Source organism: Tursiops truncatus, chromosome 8 (assembly GCF_011762595.2).
Source record: "Tursiops truncatus isolate mTurTru1 chromosome 8, mTurTru1.mat.Y, whole genome shotgun sequence".
Lineage (NCBI taxonomy): Eukaryota > Metazoa > Chordata > Mammalia > Artiodactyla > Delphinidae > Tursiops > Tursiops truncatus.
Genome location: NC_047041.1, coordinates 57,457,527 through 57,482,816, shown reverse-complemented (window position 1 = coordinate 57,482,816; position 25,290 = coordinate 57,457,527). Strand labels below are relative to the sequence as shown.

General features: G+C 40.2%; 1 protein-coding gene across 3 annotated transcripts in view; it reads right to left on the bottom strand.

Moving 5' to 3' along the window:
• The window catches only part of FAM168A (family with sequence similarity 168 member A), a 198,691-nt gene that overhangs the window by 153,094 nt on the left and 20,307 nt on the right, over positions 1 to 25,290 (bottom strand). The gene's annotated exons all lie outside the window — the stretch shown is intronic.

Here is a 25,290-nt window from a genome sequence, read left to right as displayed (position 1 = left end):
AGAATGTCTGTCAACAGCAAAGTCAAGTTCAATGAGTGAGGTGAGGACTGAAGCTTGATGACTGGAAGAAGATGGCAGAAATCCAGCTAATACCTAGTGCTAAAATCTGTGAGTTCCTTGATGGCATGAAACCAGTCAATTACCATACAGTGTTTTAAAGACCATGACAGAAGCCAGCAACAAGAATGTGGCAAAATAGTCTAGAGAGGGTCCACAAAAACTTTCTGAAAGACGACTCATTTAAAGGAAAAAGGCATGAACCTGGAGAAGGGGAGAAGGGCATTCTAGGAAAAAGGCACAGTCTAGAGAATAGAAACAATTTAACAATTTATCTGGGGAAATTATATTCATTTCAGTGTTGCTAGAGTACAAAGTGCAAGGCGGGCAGTGGTGAAAGACATGGTTGCAGAAGTCATCAGGGGCCTGTCCCAAAGGACCTGAATGCCTGATGTACTATAGGCAAGCAGCTGCACATGAACCAATCAACAAGGGTGCCAGTCCAGTAGGAGATAACTCCAGCAGAAGAGACAGTTAGGTAGCATTATGGTAAAGATAAGTGAAAGGTGGTTAGCACAGAGTAGGAGCAAACAATTCAGCCTGGGGGCTCATATAAGGCCTCTGAGAGAAGGTGTCAAAGTTGAGACACAAAGGAAAAATGGGTCTAAGGGTAGCAACATTCAAGACGGTAGCACACTACTGATACAAACTCTGGTCTGACACAAACTCTGCAAATCAGAGCACCAGCCCCCACAACACTTCCAAAGGGGGACCCATTCTCATCAGCAGAATGTAAGCTCCAAACACTTTGTCTTGTTCACTGCCATGTCTCCAATACTAAAATCAGTGAACATGAAAAAGGTGCTCTATAAATATTTGTGAAGAAAAAGAAAAAGAGAGAGGGGGACTTGCTGTTATATTAAAAAGCAATGAGGGGGCTTCCCTCGTGGCACAATGGTTGAGAGTCCGCCTGCCGATGCATGGGACGTGGGTTCGTGCCCCGGTACAGGAGGATCCCACATGCCGCGAAGCGGCTGGGCCCATGAGCCATGGCCGCTGAGCCTGCGCGTCCAGAGCCTGTGCTCCGCAATGGGAGAGGCCACAGCAGTGAGAGGCCCTCGTAACGCAAAAAAAAAAAAAGCAATGAGGGGACTTCCCTGGTGACGCAGTGGTTAAGAATCCGCCTGCCAATGCAGGGCACACGGGTTCAATCCCTGGTCTAGGAAGATCCCACATGCTACGGAGCAACTAAGCCCGTGTGCCACAACTACTGAGCCCACAGTCCACAACTACTGAACCCTGCACTCCTAGAGCCCATGCTCCACAACAAGAGAAGCCACTGCAATGAGAAGCCCACACACCACACTGAAGAGGAGTCCCCACTCGCCGCAACTAGAGAAAGCCCATGCACAGCAACAAAGACCCATGCAGCCGAAAATAAATAAATAGATAGATAGATAGATAAATAAGCAAGTAAGCAATGGGAAATTCACAATAGTCAAAAGGTAGTGGCAATTTAAGTGTTCACTAACAGATGAATAGATTTTTTTAATGGTATATACATATAATGGAATATTATTCAGCCCTAAAAAGGAAGGAAATTCTGACACATGCTACAACATGGATGAACCTTGAAGACATTATGCTAAGTGAAAGCCACTCATAAAATGACAAAACTGTATGATTCCACAGTGACAGAAAGTAGAATAGTTGTTGCTGAGGGCTGGAAGGAGAGGAAAATGGGGAGTTACTGTTTAATGAGTTTCAATTGTGCAACAGGAAAAATGTTCTGGAGATAGATGGTAGGATGGTTGCATAACAATGTGAAAGTACTTAAATGTCACTGAATTGTACACTTTAAAATGGTTAAAACGGTAAATTTTAACATGTGTACATAAATATTTCACCACAATTTTTCAAAAATTACAAAATGCAAAACAGAGTTACTTAAGGATAAAAAATGGGGAAAATAAAAGAAATGGAAAAAAGGATAAAGAAGTAAAACTCTGAAGACTAAGGCCAACCCTTAGGAGCTTGGAGCCAAAGGAAAACAGCAATGTCTCCCCCATCCCTCCCTTCAATTGCCATTTCCATCCACATCCAATTTAGTAATTTTACATGCAACTGAGTCCTAATTAAAACAAATACTAAGCATAGAACCCCCAAAGGGCCACAAACAAGCAAATCCATGGGTAATCTGAGAGATGTGTTATGAAAGTGGTTTCATTGACTTAACCTTGTTAACCTTAACAATGCTTCACTGATTAATAACCCTCACTCCCTTTCCTCCCCCAGACCACCCCTAGAAATCATTACCAGCTCCAGTCTCCTTCTGGCCGGTTTACCTCATCCTCTCCCACTCCCAGCACCACCAAGTTCAAGGGTAATTTAAATAAGATCTTTTATTCCTCCATATACTTTAAAAACATTCCAATCCTGTGGCCCATTCCTCTACCTAGCTCTACTGGGTGATCTACAATACTATCCAATGAACAAAGAGTTCTCAGAGATTTCCAAATGCATTAAATAATTTACTCCTACAGCAACTCTGAGAGATAAGTATTAATATCTCCATTTGACCAGGACTTCCCTGGTGGCACAGTGGTTAAGAATCTGCCTTCCAATGCAGGGGACATGGGTTCCATCCCTCATCAGGGAACTAGATCCCACATGCATGTCGCGACTAACAGTTTGCATGCCACAACTAAGGAGCCCACAAGCTGCAACTAAGGAGCCGGCGAGCCACAACTAAGGAGCCCATGAGCTGCAACTAAGATCCGGCGCAACCAAAATAAATAAAATTTTTTTTAATTCACTTAAAAAAAAAAATCTCCATTTGACCAAACTGACTCAGTTTATTCTAAAAAATTAAGTAGCAGAAAATATCCACCAGAAAAAAAGGCCACCTTTTCGGGTATCTTTTTCTGTTTGTTTTTTTTTAAGCCAAGAACCTTTCTCAAAAGTTTCTAGTAGCATTCCTGTCATGTCTCCCTGGCCAGACTTTGGGCACATACTCGTTCCTAAGTCATTCACTGGCAAGAGGCAAGGGATTACCATGACCACTTGACAAATTAATTCTTTGAGTTGTAATGAAAGTTGGCAAACACACAACCACCACAGTGCCCATCACCTCAAGGACACAAATATGAAACAATGAGGGAAGCAGGCTGCCTCCAGACCCCTCTTAGTACGCTTTCTTCATGTCACAGGGACCCTGAAGACTCAAGAGGTCAGAACTGCTGGCCTGGGGAAAAGAGAACAGACATTCCACTAGAGTCCAGAGTCTGTGCAGCGTGCTCTAGAAGAGGATCTAGAGTCTTTAGTTTTAGTAAAAGTACTATACTAATACTAGTTCTAAACTTAAATCCTGCTGTGTAGGCTTTGCTAAGGGACTACCTCTCCCCAACCCTCAGTTTCCCCTTTAGCAATAAGAGACCACCTAGATAAGTGTTTTCAAACTGGTCTTCAGAGAATTAAGGGTTATGAAAAGGTATCCAGGACCAGAAGTAAATAGAAGGGGGATACAAAGGAGTAGTGTTTTAAATCCCACTTAAACTACAATAGCTCTCATTCGATCTCTTTGTATTGAGCCTCGTAATAATTGGTAGAAAAAGGGTTCTAGCGCTCAAAAAAAAAATTTTTTTTTAATTCACTAAACTAGATGACCTTCCTTCTAGGTTAACACTCTATTTTTCAATGAAACAGGTTATCAGCTGAACAATCCCCCATTAATCACTTCACCATATTTCACTAAAGTTATGAATGACCTTCACACTGATAAATCCAATGAACAGTGCTTATTTTTATTTGATCTCTCAGCATCATTTAGCACTGTTGTTCATTTCCTCCTAATTGAAACCCTTGGCTTCTGAACATTACATTCTCCTAATTTTCCTCCTACCTCTCTATCTGCCCCTTCTCTGCCTGCTTTCCAAGGTTATTCTCTTCTGCCCAGTGGTTAAATGTTAAAGACTATACTATTCTCTATTCTTTTCTCACTCTATTCTCTCTCCCTAGACAATCTAATCCACGTCCATGATTTTACTTACCATCTAACTGCCAAACATACAATCAATTTTCCTCTGGCCCTTACCTTTCTCTAAGTTCCAGGCACATTTATCTAACTGCCTACTCAACATCATCCCTTGGATGTCTTAAAGTCACCTCAAATTCAACATGTCCAAAACTGAATTCATAATACTCCATTCCCAAGCCAGTCCCTTTCCAGTGTCCTCATTTCAGTGAAAGGTACTACCATCTACCTCCTAGTGATTAAGCCAGGCACTGGGAGCCATCCTTATCACTTCCTTCTCCTTTATCCCCAATATATAATCCATCACACAGTTCTAGCAATTCAACCTACTAAATACATCTCTTACATTTCTCCTCGTCTCTGCCTACCATCATCCTCATCCAACCTACCATCTGATCTCTTACATGGACTATATCTGTGCAAGAGCATCCCTGCACTGACTGATACTCCTCTATAATCTTTTCTCTACATCTCAGTCATAGTGCTGTTTTCCAAATTCAGATCTTGCAATTCTCCCTTGCATAAAACCCTTTAATGTGAAGCCCTAGATACAGCCATCAGAGAAGAAAAATAATAAAAGGAATCCAAATTGGAAAGGAAGGAGTAAAACTGTCACTGTCTGCAGAAGACATGATACTATACATAGAAAATATCCTAAAGACAGCACCAAAAAACTACTAGAGTGCATCAACAAATCTGGTAAAGTTGCAGGATACAAAACTAATATACAACAATGAATTATCAGAAAGAGAAATTAAAGAAACAATCCCATTTACCTTCACATCAAAAAGAATAAAATACTTATAAATAAATCTCACTAAGGAGATAAAAGACCTGTACTCGGAAAACTATAAGACACAGATGAAAGAAACTGAAGACAACACAAAGAAAGAAACTGTGTTCATGGATTGGAAGAATTAATATTGTTAAAATGACCATACTATCCAAGGCACTCTACAGATTCAATGAAATCCCTATCAAAATACCAATGGCATTATTCACAGAACTAGAAAAAATAATTCTAAAATTCATATGGAAACATAAAATCCCGAATAGCCAAAGCAATCTTGAGAAAGAAGAAGAGAGGTGGAAGTATCACACTCCCTAGCTTCAGACTATACTATAAAGCTACAGTCATCAAAACAGTACAGTACTGGTACAAAAAAAGACACATAGCTCAAAGGAACAGAAGAGAGAACCCAGAAATAAACCAACACACTATGGTCAACTAATCTATGACAAAGGAGGCAAGAATATACAATGGGGGAAAGACAGTCTCTTCAATAAGTGGTGCTGGGAAAATTGACAGTTACATGTAAAAGAATAAAATTAGAACATTTTTTCACACTATGTGTTTACAAAAATAAACTCAAAATGGATTAAAGACCTAAATGTAAGGCCAGAAGACTCCTAGAAGAAAACATAGGCAGAACACTCTTTCACATAAATTGGAGAAATTTTTTTTTGGATCTGCCTACTAAGGCAAAGGAAACAAAAGCAAAAAAACCTTAATGTGACCTAATTAACTTAAAAGCTTTTGCACAGCAAAGGGAACCATCAACAAAATGAAAAGACAACTTACTGAATGGGAGAAAATATTTGCAAATGATATAAACAATAAGGGGTTAATATCCAAAATACATAAACAGCTGATACAATTCAATATCAGAAAAAACACCTGACTTAAAAATGGGCAAAAGAACTGAATAGACATGAAAAGATGCTCAACATCACTAATCATTAGAGAAATGCAATCAAAACCACAGTGAGATATCACCTCACATCTATCAGAATAGCTATCATAAAAAGACCACAAACAACAAACATTGGCAAGGATGTGGAGAAAGGGGAACGCTTGTACACTGTTCGTGGGAATGTAAATTGGTGCAGCCACTGTGTAAAACAGTATGGAGGTTCCTCCAAAAACTAAAAATAGAAGTACCATGTGATCCAGCAATTCCACTCCTCGGTATATATCTGAAAAAAACAAAAACACTAATTTGATAAGATTCCTGCACTCCAACGTTCACAGCAGCATTATTTACAACTGCCAAAATATGGAAGCAACCTAAGTGTCCATCAACAGAGGAATGGATAAAGAAGATGTGATATATATACACAATGGAATACTACTCAGCCATAAAAAAGAATTTTGCCATTTGCAGCAACATGGATGGACGTGAAAGGCATTATGCTTAGTGAAATAAGTCAGACAGAGAAAGACAAATACTGAATGTTATCACTTATATGTGGGATCTAAAAAATAAAACAAACAAATGAATATAACAAAACAGAAACAGACTCACAGATATAGAGAACAAACTAGTGGTTACCAGTGGGGAGACAGAAACGGGGAAGGGTAAGATAAGAGTAGGGGATTAAGAGGTACAAACTAGTATGTATAAAATAAATAAGCTACAAGGATGTATTGTACAGCACATGGAATATAGCAAATATTTTATAATAACTTTAAAAAAAAAAAAACCCTTTAATGGCTTCCACTTATTCTTAGTATAAAGAAAAACATCAGGGACTTCCCTGGCAGTCCAGTGGTTAAGAGGCTGCACTTCTACTGCAGGGGCATGGGTTCAATCCCTGGTCAGGGAACTAAGATCCTGCATGCTGAGTGGCGCAGCCAAAACCAAAAACCAAACAAACACGAAAAAACAAAGAAAAACATCAGGTCCCCTATGTTTTTTATTTATGTCCCTCCTCTAGCTCTATACTTTGTAGATAAGCAATCCTTATTGCATTTTCTCAAATATACCAAGCTCTTTTCTGTCACAGAGGCTTTATATATGCTGTTCCCTTTACCTAGAAGACTCTACTCACCATCCCCACCTTGCCTTTGCCTAAAAAACTCCAATTCATCCTTCAGACTTCACATCCAATATCACTTCCTTAGAGAAGCCTTCACAGAACTTCCAGACTAGGTCAGATTCCCATATGATATTTACCCAGAGCAACACGAAGCACTAACTGGTAGTACTTAACTCAGTTATAATTTTATACATTGTGTGTGTATGATCATTTGATCAATGTCTCATCCACGAGACTGTAAGCTCCATAAGTTTATGGGAACTATATCTATTTTTGCTCAGCACAGTATCTGTACTGCACAATGTTATACAATCTGAGCCAAGATTGGAGCCCAGATCTATCTGATTACAAAATTCAAGGTATTTCCAGTATATGTCACTGAGGATAGTGAACCACTAAGATTATTAGATTAGGCAGTTTTAACTAAAAACTAAGAAGGGGGATGAACTTGATGCTTCATGAATGTCTGTAAATCTCCAAGACTCCAAAAAGTGGATTTTCCACTTTATTAAAGAAGGTGGATTCTTCTTTCAAAACGTGATTCACAGGGGAGACTGGAAAAGTGAAGACCTTAAAATTGAATTATTACTGAAAAGACATCCCATGTTCACGGACTGGAAGACTTAACACTGTTAAGATGTCAATATCACCCAAAGAGATTTACAAATTCAATACAATCTCTATCAAAATTCCAAAAGCCTGGGGACTTCCCTGGCAATCCAGTGGTTAAGACTCCACACTTCCAATGCAGGGGATGTGGGTTCTATCCCTGGTCAGGGAACTAAGATCCCACATGCTGTGCAGCGTGGCCAAAAACTTTCTTTTTAATTATTAAAAAAAAAAAATTAAAAACAAAATTTCAACAGCCTTTTTTGGTAGAAATGGAAGAGCCAATGCTCAAATTCATAAGGAATTACAAGGAGCTCCAAATAGCCAAAACAATCTTGAAAAGGAAGAAGAAAGTTGGAGAACTCTAAGTCTCAATTTCAAAATTGACTATAAAACTACAGTAAGCAAAACAGCATGGTACTGGTGTAAGGCGAAACATATAGATCGATGGAATAGAACTGAGTCCAGAAGTAAACCCATACATCTATGGCCACCTGATTTTTGGCAAGTATGTCAAGATCAATCAATGGGGAAAGACTAGTGTCTTCAACAAATGGTGCCAGGACAACTGCATATTTACATGCAAATAAATAAAGCTAGACCCTTACCTCATACCATATATAAAAATTAATTCAAAATAGATCAGTGACCTAATATAAGAGCCAAAACCATAAAACTCCTAGAAGAAAACACAGGGGTAAATCTTCATGACCCTAGATTTGGCAATGGATCTTAGATATGACACCAAAAGCATAAGCAACAAAAGAAATGGATAAACTAGACTTCATTAAATTTTAAAACTTTTGTGCAAAAAAGGACATGATCAAGAAAGTGAAATGACAACCTACAGAATGGGAGAAAATATTTGGAAATCACATATCTGACAAAGATCTGGTATCCAGAATACATAAAGAATGTTTACAATTCAACAATCAAAATGCAAACAACCCAATTTAAAAATGGATTAAGAACTTGAATAGTTATTTCTCTAAAGATATATAAATGGCCAACAAGCACATGAAAAGATGCTTAACATCATTAGTCAATAAGAAAATGCAGGGGGGCTTCCCTGGTGGTGCAGTGGTTGAGAGTCCGCCTGCCAATGCAGGGGACATGGGTTCGTGCCCCGGTCCGGGAGGATCCCACATGCCGCGGAGCAGCTGGGCCCGTGAGCCATGGCCGCTGAGCCTGTGCGTCTGGAGCCTGTGCTCCGCAACGGGAGAGGCCACAACAGTGAGAGGCCCGCGTACCGCAAAAAAAAAAAAAAAAGAAAGAAAATGCAGGACTTCCCTGGCAGTCCAGTGGTTAAGACTCCATGCTTCCACTGTATGGGGCACAGATTCGATCCCTGGTTGGGGAACTAAGATCCCGCATGCTGCATAGCCCGGCCAAAAAAAAAAAAAAAAGAAAAAAGAAAAAAAACCTAATAAGAAAATACAAATTAAAACCATGAGATACCACGTCACATCCACTAAAATGGTCATTAAAAAAAAAAAGGAGAATATAACAAGTGTTGGCAAGGATGCGGAAAAATCTGAACCCTCATACATTGCTGGTGGGAATGTTAAATGGTGCAACTGTTACAAAAAACAATTTGGCAGCTCAACAACTTAAGCAATTATTGTATGACCCAGAAATTCTACTCCTAGATATAGACCCCAAAGAACTGAAAATAGGTTCTCAAACAATACATGTACCCACATGTTCACAGCAGTACTACTCACAATAATCAAAAGGTAAAACCAACCTAAATGTCCATCAGCAGGAGAATGGATAAACAAATTGTGACATATCCATTCAATGTAACATTATTCGACTATAAAAAGGAATGAAGCACTGATACATGCTACAGTGTGGATGAACCTCAAAAACACTATCTTAAGTGAAAGAAGCCAGACACAAAAGGCCACATATGGTATGATTTCATTTACATGAAATATACAAAACAGGTAAATCCACTGAGACAGAATTGGACTGGTGGCTGCCAGCGGCTGGGGGAAGGGAAGGATGGGGAATGACTACTTAATGGGTACAGGATTTCTGTTTGAGGTGATGAAAATGTTTTGGAACTAGACAGATATAGTTGTCAACATTGTGAATGTACTATATGCCACTGGATTGTTCACTTTAAATTGGTTAATTTCATGTTATGTGAATTTCACTTCAGTCAGTCAATAAGAGAACACTCCCTTACAAACACATCCCCAAAACTGAGTTATTGCCTTTTCTTCCCATGGCCCAAATTATAGCAACAGACAGAAGGCATTTCTTGATTCTCATCAGGAAAGAAAACAAGATCTCTAGGGAGCTGCCACAAATGAGAATATAAACAAAATTCTCAATTGCACTACACTAACATTAAATAAGTCCAGATGGCTGTATCCATAGAATTAGTCTCACTCAGGAAAGCCCAGTGAAGGCACTTTTGCTAATACTCCTGTTGCTGGGATCCAGGATACAGGTAGAGTCAAAGAGAAAACTAAAATACTGGAAAAAGTTTTAAAGAGCCTTGTAGGCCTACATTTTTCAAAAAATGTAAAGTACATTGGGAATTCCCTGGCTGTCCAGTGGTTAGGACTCCAAGCTTCCACTGCAGGGGGCCTGGGTTCAATCCCTGGATGCCGCAAGCCGCAACACGTGGCCAAAAAAAAAAAGTAAAGTACATTAAAAAAAAAAAAATTAAGTGCAATGGGTACAAACAACAAATCTGAAAAGCTATCAACCCACCATATGCTAAAGACAAATATATCTTTAATCAAAGAAAAACTGAAAGAAGTACTACATATCTATTAAAATAGCTGAAATAAAACACAATGATAATACTAAATGCTGGCAAGGATGCAGAGAAACTGGGTTTCTCATACACTACTGGTGGGAATGTAAAATTGTACAGCCACCCTAGAGAACAGTTTGGCAGTTTCTTATAAAACAAAACATGCACTTACTATGCAACCCAGCAATCGCACTCTTTGGCATTTATCCCAGAGAAATAAAAACACAAAAGTCTGTATACAAATGTTCATAGCAGCTTTATTTGTAATAGCAAAAGCCTGGAAACAACCCAAATGTCCTTCAACAGGTGAATGGTTAAATAAATGCCGGTACATCCATACAATGGAATTCTATTCAGCAAAAAAGGACAATATGATATGATACACACAACAATCTGGATAACTCTCAAGGGCATTATGATTAGTGATGTCAATCTCATAAGGTTATACACTATATGATTCCATTTATATATCATTCTCAAAATTACAAAACTAGTTTACAGATGAAGAACACATTAGTGATTGCCAGAGGACAGCAATAGGAATAGGCTAGGGGAGAGAAGAAGGTTTATGTGCAAATATAAAGGGGTGTGTACGAGGAGTTCCTTTGTGGTGATAGAACAGCTCTGTATCTTGACTGCGGCAGCTGTTACACAAGTCTATACATGAGATAGACCTATACACACACACACACAAACACACAAAGCGATGCATTTTTTAAAAAATGGTAAAATGAATGAATGAGGTCTGCAGTCTAGTAAATATACTGTATCAATGTCAATTACCGGTTTGTTTGGGTTTTTTTGCAGTACGCAGGCCTCTCACTGTTGTGGCCTCTCCCGCTGCAGAGCACAGGCTCTGGACGCGCAGGCTCAGCAGCCATGGCTCACGGGCCCAGCCGCTCCGCGGCATGCGGGATCCTCCCAGACCAGGGCACGAACCCGTGTCCCCAGCATCGGCAGGCGGACTCTTAACCACTGCGCCACCAGGGAAGCCCAATTACCTGGTTTTGACATTCTCTTCATTATATAAGATGTCACCACTGGGGAAAGTTGGAAGGTTACACAGGACTCTATGTCTAGTTCTGTAACTTCCTGCTAGTCTACATTTATTTCAAAATAAAAAGGTTTTTTTTGTTGTTTTTTTTTTAAGTAATACAATTAAACAAACATTTACTGGGCTTCCCTGGTGGTGCAGTGGTTAAGAATCCGCCTGCCAATGCAGGGGACTGGGGTTTGAGCCCTGGTCCGGGAAGATCCCACATGCCATGGAGCAACTAAGCCCGGGCACCACAACTACTGAGCCTGCGCTCTAGAGCCTGTGAGCCACAACTACTGAGTCCACATGCCACAACTACTGAAGCCTGCACTCCTAGAGCCCATGCTCCACAACAAGAGAAGCCACCACAATGAGAAGCCTGCACACTGCAACAAAGAGTAGCCCCCGCTCAACGCAAATAGTGAAAAGCCTGCACACAGCAATTAAGACTCAATGCAGCCAAAAATAAATAAATAAATAAGTTTATTTTAAAAAAAAAGAATCCACCTGCCAATGCGGGGGACATGGGTTCAAGTCCCGGTGCGGGAAGATCCCACATGCCACAGAGCAACTAAGCCCATGTGCCACAACTACTGAGCCTGTGCTCTAGAGCCCATGAGCCACAACTACTGAGCTCGTGGACCACAACTACTGAGCCTGTGTGCCACAACTACTGAAGGCCACGCGCCTAGAGCCCATGCTCCGCAACAAGAGAAGCCGCTGCAATGAAAAGCCTGAGCACTGCAACGAAGAGTAGCCCCTACTCGCCGCAACTAGAGAAAGACCACAAGCAGCAACGAAGACCCAATGTGGCCAAAAATAAATAATAAAATAATAAATAAATTTTAAAAAGAACAAAAAACAACTAAAGGTTTCAGGACTTCCCTGGTGGTGCAGTGGATAAGACTCCACGCTCCCAATGCAGGGGGCCCGGGTTCAATCCCTGGTCAGGGAACTAGATCCCACACGCATGCCGCAACTAAGAGTTCACATGCCACAACTAAGGAGCCCTCCTGTCACAACTAAGAGCTGGTACAACCAAATTAAATAAATAAATAATTAAAAAACACTAAAGGTTTCGCAATTAAGACCCGATGCAGCCAAACAGATAAATATTTTTAAAAAACAAAACCAAAAAAAACTAAAGGTTACCTACTAGCAAGGTAGTTCTGCCAGAACCTGAGCAAAATATTCTCTGGGCACCAGTCAAGCCCATTTGCTAAGGCATTAATTCATGAAGGACCCAGGAAGCGGGCATTTACTGGGCTATTCAATGGGGCATCACCACCATACGATACACTACACTCACAACCGGAACTGCCAAAGCCTCTACTTTCTATATCTTTCATTATTTAGTACTGATAAAATTGGGGAAATCAATGAAATTATGCCAAGAAGAGACTCAACGGTGGCTTCTGAAGCAATTCCAGGCCTGTCAGGTATTTACTTGATGTTCACCTCTATCGTTCACCTAAGCCAGACCCCTCAAACATTTCTAGTATATGCTCTGGAAGGCTCAGTCACATTTATTTCCCATCATAACTCAACCAACAATTTCAGCTTTCTCACTTGTTAACTATATGACCTAACTTTTTAAGACAACACTACTTATCTAATAGCTACCTAACAGGTAGTGCTATTAGCTAAGTAACTTTTAAAGGTAATTTACGTAGAATCTCTACATAACGTCTGGCCTAAAGAAAGTGTGCAGGGACTTCCTTGGTGGCGCAGTGGTTAAGACTCCGTGCTCCCAATGCGGGGGGCCCGGGTTCCATCCCTGATCAGGGAACTAGATCCCACATGTATGCTGCAACTAAGAGTTCACATGCCACAACTAAGGAGCCCATGTGCTGCAACTAAGAAGCGAGAGAGCCACAACTAAGGAGCCTGCCTGCCGCAACTAAGACCCAGCACAATCAAATAAATATTTTTTCAAAGAAAGTATACAATAAATTATAGCTGTTATTGCCATCATTAATAAGCATTCATGAATGCCCACTATTCTCCCAACATTGTGCTGAGCACTAGAGTGAAACAATAGGTATAGCTGCAGTCCCACTTTTAGAGGGTCTCTCAACAATCTAGTTGAGAGAAAACAAGTTAACCATTATATATAATTATATAATTAAATGGTAAATTGTTTGGCATAGACTAAGTGCTGAAGGAGACTAGAAATTCACAAAAACTCTTTGAATCACACAGGCAGAAATTATTATTCTCATTTTATAAAAAAAAAAACAGAGAGGGCTTCCCTGGTGGCGCAGCGGTTGAGAATCTGCCTACCAATGCAGGGGACACAGGTTCAAGCCCTGGTCTGGGAGGATCCCACATGCCGCGGGGCAACTGGGCCCATGAACCACAACTACTGAGTCTGCGCGTCTGGAGCCTGTGCTCCGCAACAAGAGAGGCCACGACAGTGAGAGGCCTGCGCACCGCGATGAAGGGTGGACCCCGCTTGCCACAACTGGAGAAAGCCCTCGCATAGAAACGAAGACCCAACACAGCCAAAAATAAAAAATAAAATAAAATAAAATTAATTAATTAAAAAAGAAGGCTCAACATTTAAAAAAAAAAAACAGAGAGAAAAAATTCCTGTTCATGTTCATAGAGATCATTTACGCATGTAACAAATTCTAGGCCATGAACTATGCTAGGTGCAGAAGAGAAATAGATCAGTTAAAACTCTTTCCATTGTAAATGACAGAAAACTTAATCAAAACTAGTTTAAGCAAAAGGTCTAATTACTGGCTTAATTAAATGAAGCCCAGGATTAGGGAAGCCTAGGTAAGAGTCTCTAATTCAGAGCTCAAGTCATCATCTCCATCTCGTTAGCCTTGCTTCCTCAATGTTGGTTCTATCATGAGCCAGAGTCCCCTCTTATGGTGGCCAAACAGCTTAGCACCTTCTAGTCCTTCTAGAAGCTAGCACCCTTCTAGTCCAGCAGGATTGAGAGAGGGTTTTCTATAGTAGCTCCCACAAAAGTCTTGAACATCCAGTTTAGAGGCTTAGAACATATTTTTACCCCTAAATCAATCACTGTGGCTAGAGGAATGTGATGTGCTGGTTAGCTTGGGCCTAGTTCAGGTATACCAGGGCTAAGAAGTTCCTACCCAAACCACAAAATAATGGGGAGGTCGGGTTGCTAAAACCAACATCTGAGGCCATTATCAAGCTAAAGAAGCAAATTACAAACGTCCACCACAAGGAACCCTGTGACTGCGCTCTCAAGGAATTTAGAATTTAGGGCAATGATTCATAAGTGCAAATGTCTGGTAGAAAAAAGGGTTAGAGTTATGGTTCCAATGGAAAAGAAAGAAACATAACTGCAGTACAAAGCAATAAGTGCTACAACGGCTAAGTGTCACAGGATCCAGAAACAAAAGGCATTAAGGCCACCAGGGGACTCAGGGAAGTCTTCATAGAGGTGGTACTAACCAAACTTACTCCAGGTCAGGTAGCAAATCACTCAGCTACAACAGTAGAACAAAGGTTTCCTGATTCCCTGTCAAGAGCTCCTTCCACTACTAGGTCCTAATGGTAGGAGAGGAAGATCGGTACTGGGGCATCAACGGAGGTGACTGCCACAGAAGCTCACTTAAATTAGCTGTCAAAACTGCTCAGCACTTAAATATACTGCAAAGGCCTTGTCCACATAAGCAGCAGGACTGCAAAGACCATGCCAACCCTACAGAAAGATGTTTCCGCTAGATACAGTCATGGTCCAAACATGGAACTAAACAATCCATCATTTCCCAGCATTTTAGCTTCTTTACCTACTACCACGCTGCCTCTTTCCACTACATGTATAAGGGTTGAAAGTTCAAAGAGAAAAGAACCAAACACACTAAGCTGAGACCACATTATCATATGACAAAACAGAATTAAAATTAAAACCCACAAAAATGACATTTCCACACATGCACTTTATGCTCATTGAGACAGCATGAGGTACCAAAAAGGAGGTAGGATTTGGGGTCTACATCAGTCCCCACCAGTTACTAATTGTGTAACACCAGGCAAGTCACTTTTCTGACCTTCAGTCTCCTCACCCGTAAAATGGGAAACATGAGTATATTCTTTCTTCATGAAGCTGTTATAGGAAAAAAACAACACAGAGCAAGGGAAAGCACATGATCAAATTGTAAACCATCGTGTAAACATTACTGTTTTTGTTTTGTTTTGTTTTGTTTTTTGTTTTTTTGGTGGTACGCGGGCCTCTCACTGTTGTGGCCTCTCCCGTTGCGGAGCACAGGCTCCGGACGCGCAGGCTCAGCGGCCATGGCTCACGGGCCCAGCCACTCCGCGGCATGTGGGATCTTCCCGGACCGGGGCACGAACCCGTGTCCCCTGCATCGGCAGGCGGACTCTCAACCACTGCGCCACCAGGGAAGCCCAACATTACTGTTTTTTAACTCTTTGTGGAAAGATGTTTCAAAGTAGTATATGACTTCTATAAAGACCAGAATCCTCAATGCTTCAAAATACAGGGACTACATTTCCTTCTGGACTTGGAAGATCAAAACTGTTTCCAGGAAAGGCTTATAAAAACAATACCACATTAAACGTTGGTGATTTGTTTTAAGAGCTGGTATGCAATTAAGAGGATTCCACTGTTTCACCAGGCTCTAGTGGCATCCAATTAAGTAATAATATGGGAGAGGAGCTTTAATTGCAGAGGAAAACTTCCACAAGCCAGTGACAGGTGTGCAGGGCTCAAGCTGAGATCAAAATAGTTGATTACAGCATTAATTCCTCCCTTTCCTTTTTCCCAAAGACACTTAAGTTTGCATGCAATTAGTTGAAAAGTAAACCAGACCAAATGACTACCATCTTTCAAGCTTTATTACCCTTTATCATGTTAACATCCACCAATTGAGTTTTAAAGGATTAACACCAAAACAGATGGTTTCAATCCACAATAAGTAAGCTTCAGTGATCAGAAATGATAATGACCAAGTTGAAGTTACACTCATGGCTAAGATGTTACGTTTCCCTAAATTGTGCCTATAGTAAATTGAAGTTATTTATTTTTCATTTTCATTTACTTTGTAAATAACCTGAAGAATAAAACCACATTTAAGGGGATGCATTTTTTTCTAACTTGTCTACTTTTCCTCCAAAATGTATAGCAAACCTCTTTTGTCCCTTGATTTAATCAATAAAAATTAAGTCCAAACATCCAACATTTATTTTGCAGGTCACGGACAATCGTATTAGCAGCACCTGCATTAAAAGCCAAATAAACAAAACCCAAAAATGGAAAAATAATTTTCCCACAAGCTTGATTATTCTAAAGTCCTTTCGGAGAGATGGACTCTTACAAATTAAACTGTTTACGTGAACTCTAAACATGTGACAGGGCAATGATGATACCACAATGGCACCTATTTGTTGAAATAGCCCTGTTCAAGCAGAGTTTGCTCCTGACTGCCAAAGAAAAGCGCTCCCAGAAGGTCAGAACTCCAGATTCGGTGCTGGGAAGCAATTCCCGAGAAATATGTACACACTCACATAAGATGAGTCATTATGATAAGAAAAACACAGAATTTGGATTTAAGTACCTGTCATATACTCCATTCATTCAAGCAATTAGTAAGTGTTGGTGGTTCAAGGAAGACACATAAATGAATACAACAAAGTATTACAGGTTCTATGACAGGCATCAACACAGGAGAAACATGAAGAAAAACAGTCAATTCTACCTGGAAAAGAAAGCAACAGCTTTATACAGGAAGTGATATTGGTGCTAGATTTTTTAAAATACAATAAGGCTGTGTGTTGCCAGGGTAAGAAGAGAAGGACCACTTGAACAGAAGTAACAACATGAGTAATGGTTTGACAGTATAACAGCATATGGTAAATCCCAGGGATTGCAAGTAGTTTGGCAAGGTCAGGCTGAGAAGGGTCGGGGTGGGGGGGTCACTGGAGGTGACCCTGGCAGCAAAGGGAAGAATGGAAGCTACTGTCTGGACAAGAGATACTGAGAGTCTGAGCTGAGGCAACAGCTATGGGGAGGAGAGAAAGGCATAGATTTGGGAAATATTAAGGTTACAATATCCACACAGTTTAGGGCTTCCCTGGTGGCACAGTGGTTAAGAATCCGCCTGCCAATGCAGGGGACACGGGTTCGAGCCCTGGTCCAGGAAGATCCTACATGCCGCGGAGCAACTAAGCCCATGCGCCACAACTCCTAAGCCTGCGCTCTAGAGCCCGCGAGCCACAACTACTGAAGTCTGCGCCTAGAGCCTCTGCTCCGCAACAAGAGAAGCCACCAAATGAGAAGCCTGCAAACCGCAACGAAGAGTAGCTGCCACTCGCAGAGACTAGAGAAAGCCCGGGCGCAGCAATGAAGACCCAATGCAGCCAAAAATAAATAAATAAAATAAACTTAAACTAATAATAATATCCATATAACTTAGTGACTGCAGGAGTATGGGAAGATAAGGAAATCCCAAATTTCCAGCTTGAGTGACTGAGAGAATGGTGGTGGCATTAGTTAAGACAAGAAACACTAGAGAAGAAGGTTTGGGGAAGAAGATAATGGTTTCAGGTTTTGAGCCAACCATGTGACTTTAAATCAGTCACTTAATACCTCAAAATCAGTTTCCTAGTTAGCAAAATGGTTATAATACCCTTACCTCAAAGGCTGTGGTGAGTACTGAAGAGAATAATGGATGTGGGAAGGGCTACATTATGAGCTCTACCTATGACTACATTAAGGGCTCTACCTATGACTCTGTGGAAGAAGCTGCTAAGAGTATCCATTTTCCCTTTCTTCCTCTTAGTATAGACACTACCTTACCCGCACTCTCTGCCAAGATTTAACTGAGGCACATGCAACCCCGCTGTAAGAGATAAATGTCTCTGTTTGAGCCACTGACTTTTTGAGTATCTGTTTCAGCAGCTACCCTGTACTCTAATTATATACCCTCTAAACTTGTAAAACCTGCAAGGAACTATGCAAGACAAATCTCAGGGCCCTACCATATATTGGTAATACCTTTAAGATTTGAGGGGAACATTCATGATGTATGCACATGTGCACTCACAGACATAAAATGAGAAAACAGCTGGATTGATGTATGCCAAGTGACAGAGTAGGACCAGGACTGTAGCCAAGTAATCAAGATTGAAAATTCAAATTTTTTGATCTCATACAGTTCCCACAATAAAATAACTAACTCTTAAAAGATAAAGTAATATGTAGAATACTACCTGACACTCAAATCTACAATCTGGAACAAAGGAATCAATTATGACATTCCTAGGTAAGGGGTAATTTACATGAACATAACAACCATGTCAGACTAAAATAAGAGGGGCTTAGGAATTCTCAAACGTGTTGCACTATAATCATACGCAAAAAATAATTCAGGGCAACGTACCCAGAAAATCAAGTAGCTACGCTATGTCATGACCATATTTGAATGTGATATTGCCTAGAAGCTAAATGAAACAAAACCAGCTTCTTCTCAAAGACCTGGAAGAAGGCTGTTAATGGAACTTGCTCCTTGATGTTTGTTGCTACTAGGATGTTCCTATCAAAAGCCACACAATCTATCTATATTTATCTATTTATTTATTTACAGGACAGATGAGCCAAAACTCTTGAGCTTGTGATTTCGGCCGTATGATGTCAACTTAAAGGCAATATTTGGCTTCAAAATCGCCAAAGTAAGAAAATAGTTTTCAAAGGAGAAAAGGTGTGGAAAAAACAGAGAAACTTAGGTTCTAGTCCCAGGTTATCCGTTTTCAAACTTGGACAAATTGACTTGGACAAATTAACTGATTTTCCTGGGCTTCCAGTCCTCATTTGAAATGTAGGACAGTGTGAGGGTGGAGCAGATGATGATCTCACCCAGCTCTATGAAGTTCCAAAGTTCATAAATATTCTAATGATATACTACTGAGTTAGCCTTCTATTATTTTAATGTTAATATTTCAATGTAAAAAAAGGAAGTCATAATAGAGCATTACTTCAATTTATTTAAAATGCATATTTAAGCAAAAAAAACTGGAAAACTAATTTGCCACTGTCATATCTTCTTCATAGACATACAAAAAGAAAATCTGACAAGGCAATCAGAAAGAGTTCAGTACAATTAAGTTCCCCTAGACATAGAAAAATTGCTTCTTCAAGTATTACAAATGCATAACTGCAATCCCTCTCTCATATGAAGCCTCTGTTATAGACAGTGACCATATATTGGCTCAAATATATATTAAATGCCATTATAATTAGTGTTACTGTAATTTTCAAACATAATCAGTGACCAAGAATGAAGCAATCAGGAGAAAGCAAAGGATATAAAAGTAATCAAGCAATTTTAGCATCATCACTCTTTAATAGTACTAGACTTAGCATGAACTCTTTCAATCATGCAGTCTGTCAGCAACCTTTCTTTACAGAAAACATACTCCATGTCAGGTACTAGGAAAATAGAGATCCTCTCTCTCTCTCACTCTCTCTCTCTCTCTCTCTCACTCACTCTCTCTCCCCCCCTCCAATCTCTCTCTCTCTCTTTCTCTTTCTCTCTCTCTCTCTCTCTCTCTCTCTCACACACACACACACACACACACACACACACACACTCTCTCTCTCTCTCTCTCTCTCTCACACAGCTGTCCTATCTACTCTCAAGGAGCTTTCATAGTCTATCTACTGGGGAATTTTGCCCCTTGGATTTGAAAAAGAAGGGAGTACAGAAAGATTCTTTAAACCTGCCTCTTATCTCCAGATAGTCTAGATAAAGAAATTTATTTCCATACCTAAAAAGATTATTCCTAAAATAGATGTATAGCTCTAACCAATGGCTATAGTAATGATAGAGGGGAAAAAATATGGGAGTTGGAGTCAGGAAACCAGGGAGTTGGACTCCAAATTCTGCCACTCAACAAATGCATAACTTTGTATAATTAATTTACTTCACTTTTCCTCATCTATAAAGTGGATACAGCATATCTGCTTCACAGAGTTTTAAGGTGCAAATAAGATACATTTTATATATACCTATATATGCTTACAAGCAGTTTCTGAAAAATTATAGGGTAGAGGTTAAGTACATAGGCTCTGAAGTCAGACTGCTTGGGTTCTTTTTTTTTGGGGGGGGTGCCCCATGCCTCGCGGCATGTGGGATCCTAGTTCCCTGACCAGGGATCGAACCCGTGCCCCCTGCAGTGGGAAGCTTGGAGTCTCAACCACCGGACCGCCAGGGAAGTCCCAGATTACTTGGGTTCTAATCACAGCTGCATCCCTTCATTATATGTGAGACTGAGCAAGTTACTTCCTCTCTCCAAGTCTCAGTTTTTTCTTCTATAAAATGGGGATAATGAGGATTGAAACAAATATTTCCTTTGGAACAATGTCAGACATATAGCACAGTGCACCTAGCATCATCATTATTAGATCTGTGCTGAATACAGTGAATACAAAGATGAAGAAATACATGGTCCTGCCCCAAAAGAGCTACCAATTTAGTGCAAGAAACAGGTCAGAAGAAAAAATTTTAATAACAAAATACCTACCTAAAAAAATTATGCAAATATCAGTTGACATTACTATATAAGAAGTTAATATAAAATAACTCAGACTGATTCTGAGTGGAGCCTATAGAAATCCATCTCCTACCTAATCACTGCAACACCTTCAAACTAATAGACAAAGGAGGGAGAAAACAGAAGCCTAAATGTGTTCTGATAATCAAATAAAATGGAGACTTTGAAACTATCCTATACAACAACTATTCTACCTCAATACTCAAAAGAGAAGGCAATGATGCAGAAAGCATAATGCAGGCACTCGTAGTAAAGAAAAAAACAACATCCTCCTGAGAGAAAAATGAAAAAACTGGTGTAGTACCAAACTTCAGAGCCAGAAGGCTTTCTTCATATGAAAAAGTCTTTATCTTAACCAATACACTGCACCATTCAGACACATCAATAATTAAACACATTAAAAATTTTGGTTGGGCTTCCCTGGTGGCGCAGTGGTTGAGAATCCGCCTGCCAATGCAGGGGACACAGGTTTGAGCCCTGCCCTGGTCTGGGAAGATCCCACATGCTGCGGAGCAACTAAGCCCGTGCGCCACAACTACTGAAGCCCATGAGCCTAGAGCCAGTGCTCCGCAACAAGAGAAGCCACCATAATGAGAAGCCTGTGCAATGCAACAAAGAGCCCCCGCTCTCTGCAACTAGAGAAAGCCCATGTGCAGCAACGAAGACTCAACGCAGCCAAAATTAAAAAATAAAATAAAATAAATTTATTTTAAAAAAAATTTTTTTTGGTTGATGTTCCACTTAGGAAAAATACCATCTGCATTACTGAAATGCTGTAAACAGAACCAATTTTCAGGGAAGAGATAACCTGAATATGATTGCATAAAATTAAGCTTTCTAGTCTGTAAAAGCAGATCCCCCACTTGCCAGCCACCTGCACCTCTTTAAATGAAAATATGCCGATGTGCCCACCTGAGAGCCACCAAGTGATCATGCACAATAAGCACAAGCTTTACTTGGAACATCCCCCCCCCCGGATGGACACACAGCTGTTGTGGGGTAGGAGGGGCTGGGAATGAAACAAAATCTATTTTACTTCTGTACGTATTCCTAGAAGACTTAAAACTGGGATTTCAACTTGAGAGTCCTCATGAGAGAAGCTAAAACTGTTAGCTTCTCTCATCCCTACTCTTTCAACCATCCCTACTCTTTCAACCATCCCTACTCTTTCAACCAGTTCTCCACACACTGCTCAGTGTTCTAAGATTTTCTAATCAAGGAGCCTCCCTCTTTTTGCTCTATGGATCAAGACTAGACCAAGATCCAAACTTCATGTCTTAACTATTCTCTAAGTTCCCCTGGCCTGCCTCACAGCTGTACTCCCACCCCACCCCATTCTCACCTCTACCATCCAATTATAGTCACTCAATACTTTCTCTACACAGGACCTCATTCTGGCCTGTTCTCTTCAGCTGCCCCCAAGAGCTAACATAAAACTCATCAAAATGTTTCCTTTACACAGTTCAAGTCAAATTTAAAATTTCTCTCTTAAAACAGAGTGGATTCTCACTAAGCCCCACCTGGTCTAACTATGAAAGTCACGTAATGATTACTATCTCACCTAGCATTTTTCAATTTAAAAGGCATCTTCACATCCATTCTCATTTGATCCTCACAACAAAACAGGTCAGTTATTATTATTCCTCCTCCAAGTCTCAGCTAGAGAAAGTCAGTTGTCCCAAGCAATTCAGCTAGTAAGAAGCAAAGCTAGAACTTTAACCAAGTTTGTATAATCACAAATCCAATGCCCTTTCCATATATGCACTCACTCTCCTGACTAAGAGAGTATAAACAATGAACCAGATGTCTAAATGTCCCTTAAACAAATTACCTAGTTTGGGCAGCAAGTTCCTAGAGAAAAATGAACACTTATCAGTTTAACAGCATCAACATGAAATGTAACAAAATAGCACTAGAAGTTGGCCATCTTTTAATAAATCCTGTGGCCATGATGAAAGAAGCATCGAATTATCCCAATAGTTCAGTAATAGAGTAAGTCAAGAAGGAAGGAAGCCAGCACTTATTGAGCCCCTACTATGTTACAGGCATATACTAGGCACTAACCCTAAAATCCCTTAATGTGGGTATCATATCCCTATTCTTATCAGATGAGCAAAATGAGGCTTATGCAAGGAGTAATGGTTAGCCAATGAGGGTTACAAGGTTTATCCAAAACCATCCAATAAGTGGCAGTGCCCAGATTTTAAAACCCAGTTCCCAAACTACAAGTCTGAGGTTATTTCCAGCGACTCTATCATGTTTTGGCACATGATATAGTGCCAAACTTTTAAAGAATTCCTAAAACAGAGTATGTCTGGAAGGCCTTTAATTTTGGTAAGATAATCAAAATACTCCATGAACCTTAACTGCTATAATAATATAAGATTAGATGACACATATAACACTACTATATATAAAATAGATAACCAACAAGGACCTACTGTATAGCACAGAGAACTTTACTCAATATTCTGTAATAACCTATATGGGAAAAGAATCTGAAAAAGAATGGATGTATGTGTATATACAACTGAATTACTTTGCTGTACACCTGAAACTAACACAACATTGTAAATCAACTATACTCCAATATAAAATAAAAATTAGATTTAAAAAAATTAGATGACAGGAAGAACAATCAGATATACATCTGATGACAGGTACTAATTCATGTACAATATATTACTGAGCCAATCACTGTAAATATCTAAGAGCTGAAGAGAAACTTTAACGTACCTTCAGAATATCTTATGCTATAATTGAAAACCTAACATGAGGTTTGAGTCCGTAAACTGCCCACCACTTATTAACTGAGATACCTTAATTTGGTTACTTAAATTCTCTGAATTTAGGTTTCTGCATATGTAAAATGGAAGAAACAATACCTACCTCTCAGGGTTCTAATTAAGATTTAGAGATAATGTGTGCCTCACCTAGGACAATGTCTAGCACATGGTAGCTAGTTTCATCCTTTGCCCTCTGTGAATACTCCCAGAAAAAAACATGTAGATGAAAATTAAAAGCTCAACTATATGATTTTCCAAATAGAATGGGATGTTTGGTACCATGGAAAGTAAATATTCAGATGATTGAAAAAAAAATTTTCTTTTTCTTTCAGGTATTTTGGCATTGGATAGACAAACCCTTAAAAAAAAAATTCCAGGGGCTTCCCTGGTGGCGCAGTGGTTGAGAGTCCGCCTGCCGATGCAGGGGACACGGGTTCGTGCCCCGGTCCGGGAAGATCCCACATGCCGCGGAGCAGCTGGGCCCGTGAGCCATGGCCGCGAGCCTGCGCATCCAGAGCCTGTGCTCCGCAATGGGAGAGGCCACAACAGTGAGAGGCCCGCGTACCACAAAAAAAAAAAAAAAAAAATCCATATGACAATCAAAAACAAACTCGGCTTTTATGCCTTGAATCCCTAAGCAGAATTTCTTGCCTGTTCAGAAGATCCTCTAGTTACCTAGTAACCACCTGCCAGCCCCAAACTAAAGAAAATTGGCTCTGCACTGGTCTAATTACCCAACCAGCCTGAACAATCTAAAATGAAGTGTGGAATAAAGAGAATTGTCAGCCAGAATGTTAGTGAAATTATCCACAACAGGAGACCTGAGAATCCAAATACCACCGGGCAGTATTTCCATGAGAATAAAATCACAATTTATGAGCCCTGCAAATTATACCATTATTAAAACAAACATGCCATTGAGGCTACAGCTATCAGATAAATGGCTTTATTGTCCCCATTGTTTCATCTACTGCAGCAAAGAGGTGCAAACTGAATGAGCGGTTACCAGAAGCTGCAATTTCTAGGAAATTACAATGCAGACCTCCGTCTTAAAGCTCCCTTTGTGTTGGGCTGTAAACGCTCTGGAGGGGAAGAGGGGAACGGAGGAACAACTCTTCTCCGCTGCCCCCAAACTCAAAGTTGCTGACAACTTTACAAGCAGAACTCACCAATCACCCCCACGTTCTCCTATTTGTTTTTCCCCCCACTAGGTCGTTCCTGGGCTCACCCAGGAAGGAAGAATCTGAACTTAGCAAATCTACTTTATTCACTAAGAAGCCTTTAGACAATTCTCCAACCCAAATAAACACAGACAGAAGAGACAAGGAAAATGGATACCGGTTTCCCTGGCTCCCACAATACAAAGTACCTCCAGCTACAGCAATGAGAATTAATCACAAAGTACAAAAACATGGCATCAGTTCCTCCATTAGGAAAAAGAAAATCCCTTTACAATAACTGCTGGCATCATAAACCTCGAGCTGCATTTTCAGACTTAAATGGGAAATCTGAGACACCACCTAATGGCTATCCTGGGCCAAACTGTATCATGGAATAGGGAACACAAAAGTAATCCCTTCAGTAATAGTTCACTGAACTCCACAAATCTACCGATTTTGGAAATGGAAGGAAAGAAACTAGCATCACTGGCTATCTGCTATTTGCCAACCACTGTACACAC